The sequence below is a fragment of the Poecilia latipinna genome, unplaced genomic scaffold (genome assembly GCF_001443285.1).
Source record: "Poecilia latipinna isolate Pla-1442-1.1 unplaced genomic scaffold, P_latipinna-1.0 Scaffold621, whole genome shotgun sequence".
Lineage (NCBI taxonomy): Eukaryota > Metazoa > Chordata > Actinopteri > Cyprinodontiformes > Poeciliidae > Poecilia > Poecilia latipinna.
The window spans coordinates 175,575-201,145 of NW_015113237.1; the positions used below are offsets into that span (position 1 = coordinate 175,575).

The window sequence follows — 25,571 nt, forward strand, 5'->3', positions numbered from 1 at the left end:
TAACTGGACTTCATCTGATATTTTAAAGAATACATTTCTTATTATTCAGCTCTTTTCTGGTGCTGACTTCTGAAGTAAGTTGGTTGCTTTGGGTTTTATTTATGTGACTCAGGGTGGATTCACCCCAACCCAGTTTGGTTTGCTTTAACCAAACTCTTTCATTTGGGGAGGTGTGAATGTGTAATCGAACGCTGATGCAGACCAAAAAAGCGAACTCTAATCCACCTCAGTCTCGGTTCGGTTCAAGTGAACTCTGGCGTGGTTCGAATGTATACATGAATGTCAAGCAGACCGGAGACTGCTCCAAAAGCAGGAAGCAGACTTTAGCGCATGGAATTCTGGGTAAATACAACCAAAACAAGTAAGCATGTCTAGCGCTAGCGTTAGAAATAGCTTGTGGTATTTTAGCAAAGACAAAAGAGAAATCCTACTCCATGCTAATCCATCTTTGCTTACAGTTTTTAAAGAAGGAAGTTGCACTCAGTCTCTTCTTCAGGGGTCTTTGTGTTGTTTCCTTTAGTGATTCTTGATGCAGCGCCACTGCAGGTGAGGAGGGGAACAGGTTTTTCAAATGGTTTGGTTCGTTTGACTCAGTGCGGTGTGAGAGTGAACCGCACCAGCTGAAAATGAAACAAATGTCATATTTTCGGTCCCAAATCCAGTAAAAACACCTTTTGAGTAAAGAGTGGTAAATTCAAATGCTTAAAACTTTAATTTTTGTAAACAAAAATTTAGATTTTTGTGCAACGCTGTGTTGGTCTTTTGAATAAAATCCACATCACATGAATGTTTTTCCTTTTCGTTACTTTTAACCTTGCACTGATGAAAAGAATCAATACGTTATGCATAACTTATTTTGAAGAATTCAAAACCATGCAAGGTTTTCATAAGAAATAAAACACTAATAATAATAGTAGATCATTTAACCACAATTGTAAATAAGAATACATATGGAGGGGAGGATGATACTAGAGCTGCCATATTTGTAGTAAAAGAAATGCTTATCTTACAGCAGCATAGTCTTTAGTCTTTTAAATACTCCAAGGAATCAAGTGCCTATTAGCAAAACAATTAGCATTATTCTTCTTTTTTCCAGCTGATGGAGGATTGGAAAGGGTGGAGGGCGCCGAAGCACTGGGAGGAGGCAGAGGACATGAGGAAGTAAGACAGAAGAGAGGGGGCTTTTGTTTTTCCTTTCTGCCTCACTCTAATTAGACAGAGTGAGTGGAATCTCAATGGCAGGATGCACAGGGAGTAACAGATGTACTGAGAAGGCCTGAAAGAGAGAAAGGAGGGTAAAGCGCCGTAGCGCCATGTACCTGAGGAGTGAAGACAGCTACAAGGTAAACAGACTTTGAGACAAATAGCGAACAGAAAGGGTCTGTTCCCTGCTGCATCAGGTGAGACGGTGCAGAGGCCTGGCGGCTTCCCACTCTGCTGAGCCAACTGTTGACGAAGAGGACGCCATGACAACCTCTACTGTAGATGCTCTTTTCTGAGCGACAGGTCGGCTCCCAGGATAAACTCTCTTAAGAATTACTATCTTTGCTGACAGGCTTTTAAAGATATACTTCAGTCGTGCATTTTTATATACTCTCAAGTCTTTCAGGATCACACATGTACCGAAGTGTTGGTGTCTTTAAAACGTTGGCGAGTGAGAGGAGGCTGGAGCGGGAGATGGATCGGTTTGGACCGATGCAGCAACACGGACTGAGGAAGCTCCATTAGGAAAAGGTTTATTTTCAAGTTTGAAGTTTAATTTAACCCTTATAATAATTAACTTGCACCTGGACAATGTGCACACTGACACCTAAATGATTTGGATTCTACTTTTGTGTTTTTGACTTTTTTCTGTGACAGACATGTTAACCGGAAGTAACATTTTTAAATGAATGAATTTTCCTATGGAATACTGCATTGAAAAGCCCATATGAGTACTGAACTGCTTGTTTAGTTCTGTAAAGAATATATAAGTAAAGTTGAGAATGGAAAGTACTTTGCAGTTTTCCACTTTTTTCCTACTTAAAGTTTTAAATATCTGACACCCAAATGTACTGTATTTAACAAAACACAAGATCTTCTCAAAGAAGATTTCTGAGAATAGCTTTAGATTACTTTTTGGGCATTATTACACACTGACAGTCATTTCTTGGAAATTAAAATCTCACACATTTACAGGCATCTTCAAATTTGTAGCCGAACCTTGGGAACGATTTGTTAGACCTTCGGAGGAAACCCAAGATTGAAAATAACTGAAGCATTTCAATCAATTATTTGTAACAGAGGAAATGAATTAAAGGGATGCTTCTCTTCTCAAAAATAATGCAAAACACAAATCTGAACATTTTGAAAAACCTTCAACATCCTCAGCTGATCTGGTGACAGTTTTTGTTGGAGACCTTGACAGTGGAAGCACATGGATACGATCAAAATCACAGGCAATCCCAAGGCAACCAAAACAATACAAGTAGAAACAATGGTAGAAAATAAATGTTTTAGACATTATTTGTAAAAAAAAAAAAAAAAAAAAAAAAAACTCACACATTTTGTGAAGTTTAAGCACTGATAAAGGTCCAAAAATATCACGTCTCTGCAATCAAATTAAGGAACCTTTGAAATGTCTTCTGTGACCAAAAGGAAGAAGTGTCGGAAATTCAAACACTCAGGATAATCCATGCAGCCTTACATTTTACTTCCTCATTTTACATCATTCTTGTGTTGTTAAATATTCCAGAACTCGAAAGTCTTCCTTATGTTTTTCTGATGTGTATGACAGAAAGAAATCTCTTCTTTTTTGACATCTCAGAAATTTGCATTCCCTCAAACAAGCATCAGGACAGTAACCGTAACTATGGCAAAAATACATGCAAACAAATCTAATAGCAAATATAATTTATATGTAAACTAAATCAAGAACATTGTAATGTATGTAAGCTCAAAAGCCTTTACACTGATGGCAAAGGTTTTGCGTAGATTAATTATTTGCAGGAATATTAATGCCTTTAGATGAATTTGAAGTGTTTGGTCAGGGCTGAGTGATCACACAGGAAACGACTTCAATTAATCTAAGAAACAAGAGTTGGGTACAAAGATTTCCACTAATATCCAGTCCATACAGGAACCCTATTTGTAAAGAGCTTTTAGAGAAACCAGACACATTTTGCTGCCATAAACAAACCTCTGCTGTAATACTGACCGGATGTTTGATCAATGGGATCAGAAATGGCTGAATTTATGTAAACTGGTTGTTTATGTGGCACAGAGACATTAAACTGGTTTCATATCCACATAAGTTTGATGTGTGTTTGTTTCCAGGTTTCTACTATCTGACCCAAACAGGCCTGTCACAATCACAAATCTTACTGGACGATAAGTTGTTGCGATAGATGGCATAATGATGAACACATTCTCAAAGATCAATAAACTTTTAAATTCTAATGAAAACATGGAAACTGGAAGACATTTTAAATAGCCAAAAGAAATAAACAAAGAAGAAGAAGAGGCTTAGTTGAGACCAAAGCGCCAGACTGAAGATTTTTGTCATCCAGTTTTTGGCAGAAAGAGAGAGAAAAGAGAAAAACAATAAATAATGCAAGTTGGACTTTGTGATCTGGTTTTAATTTATCATGTGACTAATTGATTTATTGATTTATTGCGACGGGCCTAGACCCAAGCATTATGCCCTCAGGTGAGACTGGATTGCTTAGAAAAACGTCCTGTTATCCATCAGGCCTGACATGGAGGATCTTTTTTTAGCACCACGGCGTTGACTTGATCTGAGTAGGTTCCCATCTGATCTCGTCTCAACAGATGGATCTCCTCCTCCTTCCGGTTTTCCCCATGTTATTAATGGTATCATCATGTACTGAAAAATATTCTAGATTGGGTATCGGTGACAACGTAACCGATCCAAAAGGGCAGATCTACTCAGTCTAATTCTAGGCTTTGTGCTCTGAGCAACGTTATGTTTTATTTATTATCTATAAATAATAATTTATAGAAAGTGTTCCTAATTACACTTTCTGAACCATTTGAAAGACAGTTTGTTGTTTACTTGTTTGACCAAGGTAGTCAACTTCTTGTTTTTGTCAATTTGTTTTATTATTTATTTGTTTTACTCCTATCTGCACTGATTGAACAAATTAGAGTTTTGTTGTTTTTACATGTTTGATCAAGATTGTGAAGCTACTGGTGTATTTAAATGTGCTGGACTGATGCAGAGTTATCAAATAAATGTATAATTTAGTATAATTCAGTAGCAATTATAAATTCTGTATGGGATCGGTATCGGACTATAGAAAGAAATGAATCGGTGCATCCCTAGTCTTTACTGTGTCACCACCATGGTTGACTGTTATGATTTCTTCTAGAAATATGTGACAAAACAAAAAAGTTGTATAAAATTGTGCTTCTACCTTCACATCCTTTCCTAAAAGTTTTAGCAACCATTCACTTTTTTTTCTCAGATGACTTTCCTGTGTCCTTTTTTTGAAGCTGTGATTTTTACATTTTTACTTTTCCATAAAGGTCATTTTTGCTCAGTCTCTTAAGTCAAGTCAAATTTTTATTTAAATAGCATATTCACAACAACCTCAGCTGACCAAAGCGCTTTAATAATTACTGCATCTAGATATCTAGATAAAATAAGAAAATAAAATAGTAACAGCAATAAAACCCAAGAGGTACATTTTCAATCAGCAATTTCCCCAAACTCTCATATTTATTAAAAACCAAATTTATTCTTGCTTAAACTGGTGTTGAAAGCCAGAGAAAATATGTCTTTTTTACTGTTCAATTATAAACACTGACCTTAAATAATATAAAAGAGATCTCAGAATATGTAATTTTTGAAAATATGAATATGAAAATCAATACTAAACTTGTTCAGATTAAATTACGGTCACAATTAAAGATGTTAAAATCCGTCAAAAGCTCATGCAAACGTTTGTGGCGTAATGTAAATGTGCTTAATGTATAAACTGAGATAAAAAGCCTTATTAGTTAAGAATTGATGTATTTACTTTGTAAATGAGCTGCATCTGGAGCTACATCAATTACTTAAGACAAGAAATGATGAGAGCTGTATCCATGTCAGTATTACTGTGCAGCACACACATCTTTTATTCTTTTTACATCCAAACCCTTTGGAACTTCATTCAGCAAACATAGAAGATGCCATCCAGCCTTTATGTGTTGCTGTTCTCACTTCAGCTTCACCCTACTGCAAATATAGCAAACAAGCAAGGGAAATAATGGGCTGTTTGCTTTATTTTTATTGTCGGTTTAGCTTTTTGTTGAATTTTATTCCTTTCTCAAAACTTTAAGAATAGATTTCTCAAAAAAACAAACAAAAAAACAAAAAACAAAGCTGGCCCACTGTTATTAGTCAAAGCTGCTGATGAGTCAAGTTGAGGCCGTTTCCATTGCATACTGACAAGGTTTCCCAAACAGACGACTTCATTATTATTTTTATTAAAAAACAAACAATGGTTTTAATACCTGAAATATGTAAAAAACGAAAATAAAATCAATGATTTAGCATAGTCTTATTTTTGTAAAGCATGAAAATAAGTTTAATTATTTAAAGTGTGACGCCAGAGGAGACTCCTGCACAGATTGTGTAGCTTTGTTCATCGACTGCTTACTGAGATCTGAGGCAGGTAGCTTCATCAAATATTGAGCGACGTTTCAAATGGAACTGTCAAAATGTGAATGAGGATTGCTCACTTGAAAGCGAGACAATCTATCAGCACATCGGAATCCGCAAACACAGATTCCGTCTTCGAACGCGCTTCGAACGTTCCGGTTATATAATGCATTATTAATATGTTTTTTTTTGTCTTCTATTTTCGCCAGAGTTATTTGTGCGAATGTTTACGTTGAAGGGAAAGCGTGAGGACCGAACTCTGCTTTAAGGTTCATCGTGAAGGGAAGAAACTATCCTTGACCGTCGGGTGTGTTTTCTGGAGAAACGAGGTTATGTTCACTTTATTTCCAAAGGTTTCCTTTTCAGAATCGCTTCTTAGAGAATATTAGTGGTTTAAAAAAAAAAAAAAAAAAAAAAAAAAAGCATTGGGAACAACAAAGGACTCAGCAGGCTGGAGGTACCAAAAAGTGGAAAAATTGAAAGCACAGTTAGGTTATAAAACATGATTCCAAACTTTGTTGATTTCGTCAAATTGTTTTACTTGGCTTTCATGGGTCAGAAACACTTTGCAACTCTGGAGGAGATCCTGAGATCCACATATCAGGTCACATAACAACAGTTTGTGGATTCTTTCCACAAATCTGGTCTCTATGAAAGAGAAGCAAGGAGGAAGAAATGAGACTTCCTCTTCAAAGTTTGCCATGAAGGGGAAACGCCAAACATGTCAGAGCAAAACAGAGATTTCTAGCGTTTATTAAAAAAAAAAAAAAACACTAGCCCTGCACATCTTCTTAAGAACATCGTCATGATAAGTCAAGGTGGTGGCAGTGTAATGCTGCGGGACAGGCGTTTAGAATCAACTGGAAAACTGCTCAGATGAGAAGTCCAGTTTGTTTGTATAGCACAATTTCAACAACATTTCAGCTCAAAGTGCTTTGAAACGATAAAAACATCATACAGTCCCCAGTTATGAAACGTTAAATAAACGTTACATTTTGTCAAATCCCATCAAACCAATACAGATAAAATATGCTGATCAGTGTTCCACTTACTGCTAATCAAAGCCAGGGGAAAGCAGGTGAGTATTTAGGCTCGTCTTAAAGGAGCTCAGTGTTTCAGCTGTTTTGCATAACAAACACAAAAACACAAAGTTATGCAACATAGACTCAACAATCAAAACATTACATTAAGTAAAGTGCCATCATGAAATGTGTAATTGATTTCATTTCAGATATAACTCTAAACAAGTAGGTTTTTAGTCGAGATTTAAAGGAGCTCAGTTTTTCAGCTGTTTTACAGTTTTCTGGAACTTTGTTCCAGATTTGTGGTGCATAGAAGCTGAATGCATGTCTGGGGCTAGAACCAGAAGGCCACAGAAGTCTGGAGGGTTGATAAGGCAGCTGCACAAGTTTAATGAATTGTGGTGCCAAGTTGTTCAGTGATTTATAAACGAACAGTATTTTAAAATCTATTCTCAGCAGCAGCGTTCTGGATCAGCTGCAGATGTCTGATTGATATTTTTGGCAGACCTGTGAAGATAATGTTGCAGTAATTAATGTGACTAACGATAAAGACATTGATGAGTTTCTCTAGATCTCGCTGAGACTTTAGTCCTCTAATCCTGGAGATGTTCTTCAGGTGACAGAAGGCCAACTTTGTAACTGTCTTTATGTGACTCTGAAGGTTCAGGTCAGAGTTCATCACTACATCAAGATCCTGGGCCTGACTGCAAATTTCTGACTGTAATAACTGAAGCTGTGTGCTGACTCTAGATCGTATGTCAAAAGATAATAACCTTAGTTAGAAGATAGATGGAGCAAGTTGTCAGATAATCCTCACAGAAAACTTGTTAAATATTTTCCAGCATTTTTGCTAAAATAAATGGTCCAAGATTTCAGTCTAGAATAGAGATGCCCCAAGACACTCACAGCTGTAATTGTGATCTTGCACACCTGGTTGTACAAATTACACACTTTTCAAAATTTCCTTTGGATTGAATTTTAATCCCATTCTTCTGTTGGTATACCACATAAAAACCATAAAGTTTGCATTTGTAACATGATTGAATTTGAAAGAGTTCAGTGGGGTTTGAATATTCTTGGAAAGTAAAAACTGCTGGTACTCTCCCTATCATGAATGAAGTGATATTTGATGTATTGTCCATCATTTTTAGTACTTTCATTGTATATCGCTTTGCTTATTTTTAGTTTTCTTTCTTACCTGCTGCTACTTTAAATTCCCTTTGGGACTTGAATAAACTTGAACTTGAACAATTTTTCTAAATAACCGACTGCAGTCTGGAAATTTCTAAACATTCCCGCACTTTCAAAGAAATCTCTGCGGATAATATATCAAATTTGATTTTTTATTTTTTTCCTCTGGAGCTGTGGTTGTACTTTGTCACGATCAAGGTCTTTAAAGATGGCGGATTGGACGTGGAGTGGAATTCAAAACTTAAGAGGAGCAAAGACCTTCGACAGTGAGGCCACTTTGCTCTGAAGACTCCTACATCATTTCCACGGCACAGTCACAAAATTACCCGACAAGAAAGAATGACGGATCGTAGCGCGAGGCGGCGGCAGCGCTGCGGCAATAATCCAGTTTAATATGAAACCCAGTGCAGACTGCAAAGACGCAACACATGTTTTTTAATGAGGGAGGCAATTAGGTTGTGTTTCTGAGGGTCCGTGTGTATGAGATTGTTAATTTCAATTACAGGATGCATTAGTATCCACCTCAGCACTCCTCCCTCTGTGGGGAAATCTCAGCAACCTCAACTATATTCGGGAGCATAACTAAATTTAGACTGAGTACGTAGGTAAGGCTGCAATTAGGAGCGGCAGATCTGTAGTTTGGAATGTGTGTGTGTGTGTGTGTGTGTGTGTGTGTGTGTGTGTGTGTGCGTGCGTGCGTGTGTTTGTGTGTGTGTGTGTGTTGGGGGGAGTGAGGTGGATGAAACGACCTCTGCAAATAACATTTGATCTTTCTGAGCTTTGGCCTTTGCTGAAGGGAAGAGGTGCTGGCCTTTTTTTTTTCTTTTTGCATTAAACGGACTGTGAAGTTTAAGTGGTGGTGTGTTGTTTATGAATGAAGGCAAACATGCTTCAACTAGTAATGCAGTTGGGAAAAAAAAAAAAAAAACACCCTGATGAAAACGGGTCTCTAAATTTCAGGTTATCTGAATTCTGCACTTATTTCCAAGTGGAAAAATAATGATTGTCGGCGTGGAAGGAAAATCAGCGAGGTGAGGAGCATCGCTGCTTTTTTAAAACAGAAACAGGAAGTTTGACGATCAGACTCCATCATGTATGTGTCAGTTTGAAGCAAACGTCTAATTCTTACTATTACTGTTCTTTACCCGACCTTTCCTGAAGATAACACATTGATGGGAACACACCTGTTTTCTTCAGGTAATTCTTTCAATTTTGGACTTTTTTATTGATAAAACAATATAAACCAGTTTTGATAACTGTTATTGACTGCTATAAATTTGATAGGTTTGTGTTTGCTACAATTTGGGTGGGGAAAAAAACGTAATGTTTGTCTGAACTTGAGTTTGATCCCCTCACGAGAAGGTCAATAAAATTTTTTAGATCACTGATTACAGTTTCCTTCACATTTACCTTTGATAAAAATGTTGAAAAAGCCTCAAAATAACTTTATAATTTTAGCATAAGATTACAACAAAAGGATAAATAAGAAAAATGCAACCTTTGATTAATTCAATTTGGGTAATTTTGACAAAATTGCTGGCAGAAAATTGATCGTTAATCAGCATGTTGAGGAAATGCTAACACACAACTTCCTGTTTTCTGAGCATATACAGTAAAGCTAAGAATTATTCATGTTAGGTTTGTAGTAATATTTTGATTTTATGTGCATTTTTCTTCTGACTGGTAGCAATATTGAAGGTTAGTTTAAATCTTCAGCTAAACTAAAGATTAAGGTGATGGCATAGAGGCCTTCCAACCTCAGAGATCTTATCAAAAAAAAAAAAAGAAGCTTTTGAGAAAGTCAGTTCTCAATAAACTGACTTTCTCAATAGTCAGTTTATTGAGAAAGGTGCAAATAATATGATATGGTATTTTTTTAATAAAAAGATCGATTGTTGAACTCACCTAAACCTGTCAATATCCACACTAAGAGCGGCTTAAAAGGTTAAGTGGGATTGATAAAAGAGGCTGGATAAGAACCAGAGTTCGTGTTTCTCCTACACACAGTTATGACGACGGTAAAGGAGCAGAGCAATATTCTGTCAGCTTATGCTGCAATAAAATATAATTTTTTTTACTAGGGCTATGATATTTTAACAGGTTAACTTGGATTAACACAATTTTGTAATGCAGCTAATAGCATTTTTGTTCTGGCCTGAACCTTTGAATTCACGTTTCTGGTACAGTCATAAATCTGACGCATAAGCGACATCCGGCCCACTGGGGGTTCATTTTTACTTCAAAAAAAAAAACAAACAAACAATCTGATTGGATGCTGGGAAAGACATGGTGTGTTCCAGTTGTTCTAGAAGATGTTAGCCTATCTCAATTCAAGCTAAAATAGCATCACAGTGCTAACCATGTCGCATCAGCAAGATGTCGCCGACGGTAACATCAACATACTTTTTAAAGAAGTTCCATAGTCAGGGATCCTTGAAACACTTGAAAGCTTAATGGGTATAACAGCGCTTCAAATCTGATGACTAAATAACCTGAATGACAGATTAAAATAAATATTTTTTATGTTTACTCGAGGCTCTATGTCTATTCAATAACTCAGCAGTAAAAATGAGTTTTGAATTTAGAATGCTGCTTCGTTTGTGGATAAATTTTGATAAAAAATTTTTAATCAAAATTTTTCCTTTTGTGATTAAATATTTTTATACAGTATTTACTTTGGGAAATACTGTATAACATAATAATAATAATAATAATAATAATAATAATAATAATAATAATAATAAAAAAAACAGAACGTAGTTACCAATGGCCAACCGTGAAAATCAGATTTTCTCAGAACCAAGCTCTAAGGTTTGGGCCAATGTCAGTCAGTCTGTGTGATTATCAGACAGAAAGGCTGTAATCAGCATTGAAAAGGTTTTTAGAAAATATTTGGTTCGCTCTGCATGAGGGCTCCGGCGTTGCGACAAAACGGCTCAACTAATCTTTAGTGTAATGCCATTATTATTGTTGACACGGTGTCAGCTCAGAAGCTATAATGTGGCACATCACAGAGTCATTTCGTGTTTATATATATATATATATATATTTTTTACAAATGGTTGAAGAGGGGCTGATTTGATAGGGAAAGAAAAAAAAAGGAAAACAAAATTAATCTAACAAGCTCTGCTTGTTATGTACGTGCCTGGTCTCCAGCTGAATGACAATGACGAGGCGTCCGCTTCCCGCACTCCATTGTGAATAATGAATATGTGAGCACGCTGCAAAACAAAGGCAAATGGAGGAATTAATTCAATGAAATAAAAAGCCTGCGCTGCCAGATAAGCCATACGGCGGATAGGAAATGCGACGGCCGCTTTTTGCTGAGCGGGGTTGGATTGCTTTGCCTGGTCTCCGTGTGACAATCGGCCCATTCAGTGTCCGGCGCGTCAGTCTTGTAGCGCAGGCCGGAGTTTCTTGCATCATTAATTCAGCAACTCCCTGGCAGAGCGCTTTGGCTGCTCCATCAGCATATGGCCGTGCTAAATGCCAGGAGAAACAGAGGTCAGGGAGCAATTGAAAAAACTTTTAAGGAAAAGTGTAGGGGGATATTTACACACATACGTTATGTGGGAAGATAAGCAGTTTGCCGAAGCGGGGGATGAAGCGAGCCTTTTCCCGAATGAGTGACACCGGTTTGCGCGTCAGATCAGAGACGGGAATCGGTATTGAGGTCCGCATTTAGCTAGAGATTCGCAGCGGTGGATCGGAGCCCGCAGGGTGGGAACTTGAGAGTTTAGCTCTGCAGCAGAGCCAATCAACTGTCAGCGAAGCCAAGGCAAGCAGAGAGCCGAGCGCGGCGCTACAGAGAGTCTGGGTCTGCTTCAGCATGATGGGAAGGTGATAAAGACAGACGGCCATGGGTCCAAATGCCTCAGAGTGAAAGATGGGATGAAGAAGAGCAGAATGACTGTAAAACCTGCAACATGGCTCCAGATGGTGAATCAGTTTACTGTAAATTGGCTCTTTTTGTTGTCACATCCAGACTGAGTCATTACAGTGAGTCTGGAATAAAGTTCCTTGTAGTATTTTCGTGACATTTGCTCACTTGCATTGCTTACCTAAAGACAAAATTTGCAGAGACTTTGAAAAGGAAAGAGAGCAAAAAAATAATCATGTTGCTAGAAGGCATCAGTCAGGAGAAGGGAACACAAAACATCCATAAAATTATGTATGTGTAAATGTAAATAAGACGGACATCAACAACTGGAGGAAAAAAACAAAAGATGAGTGAACATGAGAATCAGTTTTATTCAAGTTTGCGACGTGGAATTTTCCTTCAGTTTCACTTTGCTCTCAATGAAAACATTCAGAATACATTTTAAAAAATAACAGTTTAGTGCTGTTAGTTTTCAACATATGAAAGTAATCTTGACTTTAGAACAGGTCCAACTGAAAAGAGCGACAAACTTTCACATGGGTTTGACAACTGCAATGATGGAGGAGAGAAAAAAGGAGGTTAAATACCGCTGGCGAGCGGACGCAGGTGATTAATGGGCAACGGGGAACCAGGCAACTGTGGTTACAGTTCAGAAACTGAACGATCCAAACTTGAAAAATTATTAAATTATTAAAGAACAACTCAGATCTTGACAATAAGTCAGCGACTTAGAAAACAAGGGAAGCAAATATCTTGTCAAAGTTCCAATAAAATTTAAATTCTTTGAAGAAATGCATAAATTAAGATAAAGAAAAATTAAGACTGAAGTTAAAACAAAGTAGCAGACACGATAAAAAGTTCTGTCTCTTAACAAAACTCAGTATATTCTCTCCTTCAAAGTCCTGCTTTCATATATAAAACCGTTCTGTCGTATAAAATAGCATTTACTATCCAAGCAAATAAAAAAAATTTAATAAAAAGTCACTAATAAACACGGCATATTTGCAAAGTGATACTTAATTTCATTTCAAGCTGCAGGCACATGAGCTAGATTTCCCTGATGCTCCTTCTTGACTTCCTGCCATTTTTAAACATTAATTTGCCCAGAGAGCTGACTGGGCAGGTTTCGCACGCGCTACACTTCCCTGCTAAGCAGTCTTAGAGCCACACAGATTTACACCTGGGAGCAGGCGTGGTGCGACAACAAGACAACGAGATGTTGCTTCAGCGTTTTCCACAAAAGGTCAGCAACTCTGATTTCTTTGGCCAACTTCTTAATTTGTCTGTAAGAGAATTGACTTTATAGTTTCTTTTTCTTTGTAATCAGCTCAGCTTTTTTTTTTATGTGAAAATCCCCAAAAATATCCCCAACGTGTGCCCAGTAATAAATTAGCCTTTGTTACATATTCTTTTTATTAAAGTTAATCATATATAATCATATATAAAACAAGAATTAGGACTGTTTTGTAATCCAAAAATGACATCCATTTTTCTCAATCTGGTCCATTTGTTTTTCTAATTTGATTCAGAGAAATCCGATCATCCTACTTGATGTCATTGCCAGTTTGTTTCCGTTCATATTTCTCATCCAAAAAAAGTTTTAGGATTAAATAAAAATTGTTTTCTGAGTGTATTAATCAAATGTTGCAAACTTGGATTTCTGTAAATTGAATAATAAGCACTGATAACATTTCATCACTCATTGATGAGATTCTCAGGAAACCGATCCGAATGTGAGAACAAGTCAGGCATTTTGGACCTCATGTTGCTCCATAGTTCAGAAAGTTGACCTGATCGAGCAAAACCTATGGGATTTTTGGATTCAGCTCATCAAAATGACACTAAAGCAGTCGAGAAACCCCAGACAGTTTTTTTTTTTTTGTCTGGTGTGATGAAGCGGTTTACGATATCGAAACCAAAGACTGTCAGTTATGTTTCCTTTATTTTTACTCTCAGCCGTTGCCTTCTGTCCCCTGAACTCATCCCATTACTATGCATGGCATCGTATCATGCATTCTCAACCAGCTCTCACTGCATTAACCTTTGCACATCGCCGAAAAAAATACATGCTAAAAATCTTAGGGAGGTCACACAAGGTGGAAGGAGGACTGTAAGTGGTCTAGGAAGAGCCGTAAAATGTGCAGCATTTTCCCTCCTCTGACTGTCTTGGTCTGCACTTTTACAAGTCCATTACAGAAGGATAAGGGACTTAAAGATACCAACGCTTCCCCCTCCGCCCCGAACCCCGTCTGGCTCCCAGAGGAGACTTTTTTTTCTTTAACACTTGAGATTTTCACAACCTGCTGACCGGCGAGCTCTGCATGTTTAAATTCAGAGGAAGAGCACCTGAACTTTATCTCGGCCGACTTTTAACTGGACATTTAAATGTATTCCCAGTAGTTCACGGTGGCACACACACAAAAAAGAGGTAAAAATCAATTTAGGTAAAGATATAGTTTTATCAAGTGGTGCTCTTTGTTGAATTATTATTTTTTTTTTTGCCACACCGAAACTACATCACATGCAGATTACATGAGTGTTGCAGCAGCTCGTCTCTGATGCCGTTTTAGGATAAGAATTGGCTGTGATTTAAGAAAAATAGAGACAAGCGAAGAAAAACTACACTTTGCTTTTCTTTTATTTTAGTTTTTTGACAAGACAGAATGTGTTATTTCAGACTGCAGTGCGGGACTGGAGTTTGACAGCAGCAGCAGGCAGTAAACTGCCATCTAAAGGAAACATATAGAAACACTTTGTTTTTTGGAAAGATTATGTGGAGCAATTTAAACTTTTTTTTGTAAGACCATGTTACGGCAAAAATAAATCTAAAAAAAAATTGCAAAAGCTTTTCAAAAAGGTGCCATAAAGTGATCAAAAATAATTTTAGGCAGCAATTATTAAAAAAAAAAAACAAACAAAAAAAAACTTTGGAACATCCTGGAGAGACTATTGATTAGTGAAACACAATACCAGTCTTATTGTAGAATCCAACGCTGATTAAATGTGATGTTTCATATACTCAGAGTTTGATTGATTTTATAAATGTATTGGGTTGTGAATTTAAAAGCAAATGTATGATCTTACATGACTTACATGAATTTTGACCAAATTTCTGACCAAAAAAAAGACAAATATCTTATTTTATTGTTGTTTATAATGGTTAAGTTCAACATTGCAACAACTATTGTGTCCTTTCATTATACCAAGAAAGCCACTTTGTTTACTACAGTACTTTCATTAGATGACTAAAGTGGAGAAAATAAAAAATCTGTTTCTATAGAAACTATGCTATGCTTTCCACAACCACTGGTCAAAATAAACATACAAATTCTGTTTATGCACGTCTCTTTCAGTCTGTTTCTTTGAAGGAACCTTCTATATTTGGATATTCATTTGTTCGCTGATATTCTGGTTATATAGTTCATTTTAATTTCACTTTTTTTCTTTTTATAGATTCTGAAAATTTCCACAGTATTAATCATATTCTCCTGGGTTTTACTTTTACTAGCATGTTGTCTGTCTTTACTTTACTGATACATTAACTAAGGTCTGTCAAATGAAGGTCTGTTAAATTGCAATCAAATGCCCATAAAAGATTAGGAGGGGATTCTGAAAAACCAACTTCCACCTTCACCAAACCTGCAGAAGTCATTTATAGTTGGTGAAAGGCAGAAAAGTTGACGGTATGAGGAGGTGAATCCAAACTGCAGCCCTCGGCCCCGAAGCTCTTTGTTCACATCGACTGTAAGAGTCTTAACAACAAAATAACTCCGGTTCCCCCTCTGGAATATTTGACTAAGCACAGTAGCTCACCATATCCTCTATTTAGCATTTCAACATTAGCGCCTCGGCGCTTCACTTCCTCTCCGACGTTCATTTGGAGTTTAAAAGTTCATTCGAGCATCTAGCTGAATTGTTTAAGACGACTATTATTAGTGTTTGAGGAAGTGATGAAGTCAGATATGTAGCTGAAATAGAAATTGTTTCTTTTTTTTTGTCAAACATGGAGATTAATTTAAAAAAAAGAAAAAGAAAAAGGTATGTCAGACTGTGGTACAACGACTCGGAATAGTTCGGCTGCCTCCGAATAAATTCAGGTTTAATAATTAGTTGCAAGGTCTGAACAAATTAACTCTGTGGTCCAGAGTTACTAATGTCAAATATTCAAATAAATGAGTTGTTCCAGCACACTGACCTCTACTTGATTGGAAAATAATAATAATAAAAAAAAATAATTGCAGTAGATGAAATTTGTTGAAATATTCATACAAACTCAGTAGTGGGTAGAAGTGTTGGCAGTGCAATGTACTATTTACATCTGAAACTGGAAATTAGTTCTCAGAATATCAACATGTAATCATGTTGCAATTGCAAGATTAAAAACAGATTTTCTAACTGATGAGCATTTTGATCAGGCCAATTACTTTTAGCGACAAGCTAACATGAATAATTTTCTTTGCATTTTGTAATTTCAATCAACAGGATGGCTACAGAAAGTTGCAAAGTATTATCATTATTATCATTAGAAAAGAATCATCAATACACAAAGAACTTTTTTTTCTGCAACTTTCAAAACATTTTACCTGCAAATCAGTCATGGTCGATGTTTCTTTGGTCAGGTTTGTTAGGAAAACATTTACTGTTGTCCTCCATGTACTTTACTGTTAACTTTTGTAAATGTAACTATTTGTGTATCATGACTTCAAGCCAAACATGCAGTGAATGATAACAGAAAGTGTCATTTTAATCCTCATTGTTGGTTTGTTTAACCAAAACAAACTGAAAAAGTCAAAGTCGCGATATTCTGCATCTTAAAATGTCTAACTAAAATGTTTTGAGGTGCCTAAAACAAGACAACAACATAGTTCTTTTTTCAGTGGAGCTTTCAAAATAACATTTGAGAAAACCTTTGTATATTTTTATCCTCATTCCTTTGTAAATGTAATAATAAGAAAAAATGGTAACACTTTATTTGAAGGGGGTTGAATAAGACTGACATGACACTGTCATAACACCTGTCATGAACATGAATAAGCCTTCATGAATATTTATGACTGTTGTCATAAATATTCATGAAGACTTATTCATATTCATGACAGGTGTTATGTCATGTTTATGACAGTGTCATGTCAGTCTGATTCAGCCCCCTTCAAATAAAGTGTTACCGAAAAAAATTTAGATTTTTTTCTTTAACATAATGTAGATGTTTTTACATCCATTTTTGCAACTTCAAATTTAAAGTAATTTCCTGCAGCACAGTTAGTCGCAGAAGCGGCTGAAGAGTCCGACTGGTGAGTTTAAACCGGCGCAGGAAACGACCTGCAGCACAAAATGTCATAAACCTCAAAACGGCCAGGCTCTTTTTATTTTTCTTTCATCCTGATTCCACTTTGATTTAAAAAAAAAAAGACGAAAGAAATCACAACTTGATACTATTTGCATAATATTGATTTAAAAAAAAGCGACAGGCTGATCTTGATGCTGCGTTTTGGCATTTTAAAACAGCAACCCACTGATTGGCCTGATGGCTGAGATAAAAGGTCACCCTCTCGCGTCGCAGGATGAGTCTTCATCCTGACGGTTTCCTGCTGTTTGCGACCAAACCTCACACACACTCAGGTTTCCACCGCGCCGCCGCACGCTTCACAACCCAGAAGTTATGAACTGTCAGCATTTGCCACATACACACAGATCTTTTTTTTTTTTTTTTTTTTTTTTTTTTTTTTAAAAAAGAGAACACCTCAATGAACGGCCCTTTTATGAGAGTGATGAAAGAAACCGAGAGCCATTTGAGTCGCGCTACGGAACATAAATCACGTGAGGATTTTTCACAAAACTACGCGGCGAGGCGTCATTTATCACGGCGCATGTCCGTGGTTCCTGTGATGACTTTAAGTCGTCTTACATCGCTTTCTGTCCACCCGGCAGTCGCCTGCGTGCCGCTCCGTCCCGTCAGGTTAGCTCGCCCACGGTGCATGAACAGCCGACGCCCGCGCCGACTCTTTCCCGCTGAATAATAACCACGGAGTGGAACTGCAACAGGGTCGGTTCTATACATAGCTTTCAAAGTTCAGGGCTATCGAACGGATCAATTGTGATGTAAGCTGACTTATGTTTCTCCGGCCATTTATCAAAGAGATTTATGATGTTAGATGATTTATGTTGTCCATACACACCTCTGAGAGAGGAGAGAGAGAGAGAGCAACTAGAGTGAGAAGGTTTATTCTTTATTTTTTTTGTCTGCCCTTTGAAAAACCAACATGATTAAATGCACATAATGTTACCTTAAAGTTTTTTTTTTTTTACTATTATTTACATTTACACGGAATTTTTTTTTTAAAAACGTTGCCACGGTTTCAAAACAGAAAGGGCTTGTCAAAGTCATGAGGATGAAATCAAGGTGATGCTTTATGGGTGGGATTCACAGCCAAGCTGTAAAGCTCAGCTCACTCTGCTTAACAAGTCCAAAGAGGAGAGAGAAAAAACATTCAGATTACAGCAGTTCTACTGATTCCGTTCAGATATGGCAGCACCTAAAATTAGGTTTATTGGCAACATACACAAACCAGCAAGTGTTTGCCATAAACAAAATAGTAAGAACAAATTAAATAGCTCAGCACGACTGACATACAGGTGAGTGGTCCAAATTATATACACAGTGAAAGCTTTAATGACTGCTGCAGTCTCAAAATTAGTTTTGTTTTAGCCGCTTTGACTTGTTAAAGCTACACTATGTCATTTTTATTTTAAAAAACAGTACGGGATAAAAAAAAATGCTCCTATGCCTGCTTCATCCAGTGCTAACTACAGACATACACCACTCAGTCGGAAACAACCAATCAGAGCCGGGAGGAAGGTCTTAGCGTTGTTAATCATGCTTGTGTGCACTCCACTCACACTCTCCCACTTGCTTTCTGCTGCGCTACAGCAGGTTTTTTCTGTTTACATGCATTTCACAGGACGCCTGTTTTATTGATCCCCACAGTCAACATGACTTTTTTTTCTCCAGTGATTTTTCTCATATTTCATTTTTATCCGTTTTTCCCTCTGGATTCTTCATGATTCCAGAGAAGAAAAGCAAGTCCAGGGCATTACTGAGCCAACGCTGTGCTTCATTGCAAACATGGCAATCTTTTTTTTAAAGTTTTTTCTTGTCTTTACTGGCCTTTATTTGAAAGTGCTAAGACAAGAAAGTAGGTAATGAGAGAGAGAGAAGACATGCTACAAGGGTCACCGGGTCACCAAACCCACAACGGCCGCATGGAGGACTAAGGGTCCATCTGTGGGTTATGCTTAAGCCCTGCACCACCACAGCACCCAGCATGGTGAGCTCTTCCATCCACACTTTATTCTTCTTCCTGGCAGCTCTGATCATGACGGCCTACAAAGTTCCAGTTTCCATTCACTGATCCACAGGCAGGATTCCCAAACCTCGTTTTCAAACTGAAGCTAAATGTTGTTTTGCTTTTGGTTCAGCAGTGGAGAAAATCTGAAAGCTCCAGTTTGAAACAATAAATCAAATTTAAAGTCCAAATGAAATAATTTAAGTGATTTTACTCCAGAGCAGCAACAGTTGACCAGAAACAACAAAACCTGACTTTAGAAACAAAGGCGTGAGTTTTTATTAAAATGACACAGCTAAGTTTTCACTGCAGCCACATGACTTAATCAATTAAGTGAAGTGGATTGGTCTTTGATAATGCATCCCGTGCACGGGTCAGTGACCACACTTCTACTCGCAGTCAATTAATTAAAGGACTGCGCCCACCTAGCTTTTTCATGCTTGACATTTCATCACACCATCCTCCCGTTTTCCTCTCCTCTCTCTCAACCGAGAGCCGCCGCTCTCCCAAGCTTCTTGTTCTTTTTCCTTCTGATCTGTCAATACGGTTTCAAATAGCGCACAAGTTGTATTAATCAGCACTTTTGCCGGGCAACACAACGTCCCCAAAATTGCTGACTGCGCGCGCCGCTCGTCGTGTCACAGAAAGCTGGTGATTAGCTCACAGAGCAAATGGCTGGCGGTGATGACTCTTGTCAGGAAATCCTCTCAGTCACTGAGATCATGCACAATGTTTCTGCTGTCCTCTAAATGGTTTATATGGCACATCCATAAAAAGCTCATGACACATTAATGAACAGACAATCAAAATTTACAACAGTTCAAGGATGTGATATGCAGCCCGTGTGGCAGCACTCCCAGATGAAGAGCTGCTGGAGGGGGGAAAAAATGTGTTTGATGTGCCCAGAAGTGTCTGGCTCTTTAAAATACGTCCCTTTTGTATGCTTAATATTTCATTTAAAAGATGAATGTAAAAATTAACGTTCATTTTGTAAAAAAAAAAAAAAAAGAAAAGAAAAGAAAAAAAAGGCAATAACCTTTTATTGATGGAGGGTTTGGAGTAATGAAAACATCCACTAAAGCTAACGGCACTCAGTGACTTCCTGGAGGCGATTTTAAACTTTTAGTTGTATTATATGGTTCTACTGTGTTGTACAGGTCTAAAATTTGTTTTTGTTACTTTTTTTTATTGGACATAAGGACAGATGTCAACTTTTAAGTCCTGTCAGATGAGTAAAATAAGCAATTTCTGTCAGGAAGGGTTGATGAACATCTATCTGACTTTTGGCAACAGGTCTGATAATCATGTTGCATGTTTTTATTTTCCAACCTCAAGAGTCTTGAAGCGTTTCGTCACATTAGAACCGCTGAGTTCTGTGTATTTTATTGGAATTTCCCGATAGACAAAATAGTACATAAGTGTAAATGTGAAGTCAGAAGTGTTCATGGTTTGTAGAGCTGGGCAATAAATCAATAACTATATATTTTGCGACAGACATGTGATCAGTATCAATAGATAATACATGCTACGGAATTTTCAATAATTTCACTGAACTCTGATCCAGAGTCGCAAAACATCCTGGGCGATGTAGGAAAGACTTGAGCCGCTCAACCTCTCACGGCTAGCTAATCAGCTCACTTTGGTTCCCTAGCAACAACCTGTTGAGTGACTCGCGTAGCGGCGGTTTCAGGTTTCGCCACCGTACCTGATAACTGCTGAAAACTAAAAAAAAAAAAAGCAATGTGAAATGAAAGGAGAAAATTAATATAATGAGTAGAGCAACTTGAGAAGAAATTGTGAGCAAAAGAGGGAAATGTCACGTCACCAGTTTGGCTAAATTTCAGTTATTTAAAACAAACAAACAAACAAAACAAAAAAAAAACAGTTGAATAACTATTAGTATTATCTGATATGAAAGTGTTATATTGACATATTCTGTAGCCATATCATCCAGCAATAATGATTGTTTTTATTGACAGAAAAAAACGAAAAACGAGTTTCCCCTTTTTAATAATAACCCAAAGTGCAAACAAATGTTGCCACATGTTACCCAATTAACACGTGGCAGTCTAATTTTATATAAGTATCTCAGTATGTTGCTATGACAGCTCAGGGGTTTGTTGAGAGAACATTTGTGAACAAATGGCATCAAAAATAACAACAAAAAAAAAAAAACGCCAGATATGTCATGGATGAAGTTGTTAAGGAGTTTAAAGCAGGATTAAGTCATTAAACTATATTCCAAACTTTCAACATCACTTGACACTTGGGTTCACTGCGCCTGTGCAAACAACAGTGCTAAATTCAGCAAAACTAGCTGGGTAGCGAGTTACCTTAAGTTTTTAGCTCTCGGTTTTTCTCTTAAACTTTAGGGAGGGTATAAAAATGAGACGGAGAGCCGGACCAAGTAAGACAACAAAAGCTTACCACTATCATACGGAGTGAAACACATAAAGAATTCTCAATTTCTTTACATAAATAAATGCATGTTTTGCATTTTAGAAGTAGGTAGATCATTTTAACTTGGGGATTTTAGAAGTGGCTCACCTGCTGAAAAAGTGCAAGCACACAATCCCAACAGAATCTTTCACAGTTTGAGGTGTGTGGTTACCTTTTACCCAGGAACTCTGCACTGTTTTCATCTCAGGATTAGTGAAGTGTGCCCACACCATGCGGATGATGCATGGCGGTAATATTCCTCTGTTCCTTTCCACTCTGTTCTCCAGACAGCCGTAATAAAGAACCTAATGTCTTCAGTTGTTCCTGAGTGACTGCTTTCACGCCTTTTTCCATAGCATGAGAAACATAATATGATTGGCTTCATTCATTGAGGGTCTCCGTGAAGCTCCCTGGGTTTTTAATGCCATGCTGAGTTTGGCATAAAATGATCTTATACAGGATTATACCTATGAGTGTGCATAAATTTAAAAGCCAATAACAACAACAAAAAAGAAGCAGCTTTCATTTGGAAATTAAGACAGAAAAGGAGGGAAAAAAAGTCCCATGTCACTGTGACCTCTTCACACAACATCACTTATTGATTGATTACCAGTACTCAGGGTAAAACCCCTTACAAGGACGAGTGGCTTCACCTCCCCACCTACCGCCTACACACACACACACACACACACACACACACACAAAGACAAACACAGAAGCACAAACATGGGTCCCTCCAGCGTTAGCTTCGAACAGGTCTCTGAAGTACACTGCGCCTGTCTTTGTGTTTGATGACAAACTGGGTGGTGAGCAGGGATCTGCAGCTTTCGGACAAAGTCAGAGTGTGTTCTGCCTGGTAACGTGTGTTTTGAGGTGAACTTGGACTGCAGCAGTCCACCGGTAAGACTATTATCATGAACGGATATTAAACAAGCATATTCTGTGCACAAGAAAAAAGTTTTCAGAAACCTTAGATACGTTTTTAACACGATACGATCTCATTGTTTTGCATAAGTTAAGATCAGAGGTTGCGTTCACGTCTTCTTCTGAGGTTTATGTGTTGTTTCCTTCAGCAGCTGTTGGTGCAGCGCCACCACAGGCGGGACGAGGGAACAGTGCAGTGTGAAAGCGAACCGCAGCAGCTGAAAATGTAACAATGTAACAAATGTAGCATTTTTGGTCCTCAGTGGAACCAAATCTTACGGACTGGAACATTTTGAAAACACCCATCATGTCCAACCCCAGTTTTGAACATGTCGTGTCTCAAGCTAGCTTAAGATGAACTTCGTCACATGAAATTAGGCAGTAGATGTGCATACTGTGACTGTAGATGGATGTACATTGTGAGGCAACAATACTGTTTTATTAAAGTTAATACAGAAAGTGAACCTCTAAACGTTACAGCACTGACAGACAGCGGTGTATATATGTTCCCAACTGTGGCTAAAGCTGCTGCTAGCTGGTTTATTCTCCGATCGGAGGCTGTTTATTATATACACAGTTAGAGAATGGTGGATTGACAATGAGTAATAACGGCTAACACGTAAATGCTGTTGTAATTAACCTTACCTTTTAGTATATCTTTAAGCTAATGAGTATCCGTGAATTTTTCAGTCAGGTTTCCCGAGGCAAAATCACACCAGAAGTAAAGATACATCTCTTCGAGTTACGGCGCCCATTGTCTGACATCACTGTGAAAAGGGTCTCCAGAAAAACTTCCGGTTCAGAAGTAAAACGAGCTGTAGTCCAATCAGCGATTTCTTAGGTCTCCACTGGGACCTACCTTTTCCGTTTTCTAACGAGCTGTAGTCCAATCAGCGATTTCTTAGGTCTCCACTGGGACCTACCTTTTCCGTTTTCTAACGAGCTGTAGTCCAATCAGCGATTTCTTAGGTCTCCACTGGGACCTACCTTTTCCGTTTTCTTAATGTCGTTGTGTTTTTGTTAATGTCGTTGTGTTTTCGTTAAAGTTGTTGTGTTTTCGTTAATGTAGTGATTTTGTAATTTGTAATTGTGCTTCGTTAATGTTGTAGTGTTTTGCACCTCAGGGCCACCGTAGATGCCGGATGGATCCCTGCCTATTCCATCTAAATTTTGCAGATGGAAACTCACTGGACTAGAAAACATTTTTCCAAACTCTTCTTGTCCATTTTTGGTGAGCTTGTGGGAACTGTCCTGTAGATGACAGCAACAGCCCCCAGTTGGTGTTTCTGCTGCTGTTGTCCACCTGTTTTAAGATTTGACATTTTCGTTTCGAGACAGTATTCTGCGTACCTTGGCCATAGTGAGTGGTGGTTTAAGCTTCTGTTGATTTTCTTTGATCTTGTACCAGTCTGCACATGCTCCCTGGATGTTCTCTCTATTTTCACTGGACACAGGAAGGTGGTTGTGCATAAAAATCCCCATAGATAAGCAGCTTCTGAAATACTCGGAGCAGCAGGTCAGGCACCAACAACCATGTCACTTAAGTTTCCTTCTCTTGCCTGTTCTGAAGCTTGGTTTGAACTCCAGCAAGTAATCTGTACCATGTCTACAAGCCTAAATGCATTAAGTTGCTGCTTGGCTGAGTCGCTGCTTCTGTTAACAAGCATCTGAAAGGCTGTACCCGATCGAGTGGCCGGCAAGAGCACAGGCTGGTCAAACTTGGGTTGAATTATTCGACAGTAGAGATGCTACACTGAATACAGATTCTTTGAGAAATTGAGTTTTCATTCATGAGGGTTTTTTTTTTCTCCCAAACAAAACATAACAGAATTATTAGCAAAAATTTCATTTTATTGCACAAATTCAATAAAATGTCTTGTAATAAGTGGACTTTTTAAAAGTAAATTTGTGCTATAGAAATAGTATTTCTATAGCCCATTTCAGTAACAAACTTCCATTAAAAAGTAATGCAGTAACTAATAACGAAACAAGCAATTAACATCACATTTTGTGAAATTCCATCATCGAAATCATCAAAAATAATCAGCCTCGTACATATTGAATGATGTTCCAGTCATTATTAATGAAAAGCAGCTCTAAACAGTCGTAATTTAAAGGAATTCTGTGTTTTCAGCATTTTTGCAGTTTTCTAGAAGTTTGTTCCAGAGTATAAAAGTGAAAATCTGCCACAGCAGGCAGGTGTTGATCTGTCATGTTGGTCAGTTCAGCGGGGACATGACTCTGATCAAAACATGTTGAAATGTATTTATTCTTTAAAGCATTTTTGTGTGAGTTAAAATGTATTTGGCATACCCACCAAAACCCAGCCTCTTCCAAAAAAATGTTGTTAATAACTGATGGCTATGTTTCTGTAAGCACACTAAGTAAACTTTTATTGTCGTTTTTCTAGCTTGACTTGCTTTCCGCCTGAACAGCTAATGATTAATATTTGTTGGTAAATGTAAACAAATATGTTAGTTTTCTTTGTCTAAGCGTTCACACTAACAAAGACCCAAACAGCTCTTTTGAGTTTTTCTTTAATCTCTACTCAATCAGTCGGATGCTAATGAATCAAGCTTGTGGTCAGACAGCAGATAGGAAGTGGCTGTGATGGATAAAAATATGAGGTTATGGCTACGAGCTGCAGGCCAGGGGATGAGGGGGCATAAACTGCCACCAAGCAGCTGTTAAGCTCTGCTGGCCCGCTGTGTGTTATTTATTGCTGCAATGGTTAGCATCTCAGCAGGGCGCCCCGCAAAGTGGGTCACCACATTATCCACCTCCCTTTTTAGCTTCGTCTCTATCTCACCTCCTTATCATGCGAGTCTTTCATCGGCACCGACTCTGACATAAGTTTCGCCGAGGAAACTCACTCTTCTTCTCCAGAAGTGACACTTCTGCTTCCAGAAAACATGACTCTCTTTTTTTTGTTCATTTCAAATCAAAACGAAGATAGATTTTACTATCTATCTTCTGACTTTTTTCCCCCTCTAAATTCCTCTATTTCATCTGTCGACTTGTGTAGTCTCTTTGAAACACAAGAAGAGGTCTTGTGTTTGTGTATATATATATATATATATATATATATATATATATATATATATATATATATATATATATATATA

At 37.7% G+C, this 25,571-nt stretch overlaps 1 protein-coding gene and 1 long non-coding RNA gene across 2 annotated transcripts in view; both read right to left on the reverse strand.

The window, feature by feature from the left end:
* rtn4rl1b (reticulon 4 receptor-like 1b) overlaps nt 1-25,571 on the reverse strand; it is a 270,588-nt gene that overhangs the window by 147,534 nt on the left and 97,483 nt on the right. The window lies entirely within an intron of this gene.
* On the reverse strand, nt 18,032-23,477 carry LOC106954023 (uncharacterized). The gene is made up of 2 exons (XR_001426289.1): nt 23,434-23,477; nt 18,032-23,369 (listed from the first exon to the last, which is right to left on the reverse strand). It is a non-coding gene; the product is annotated as an uncharacterized LOC106954023 (long non-coding RNA).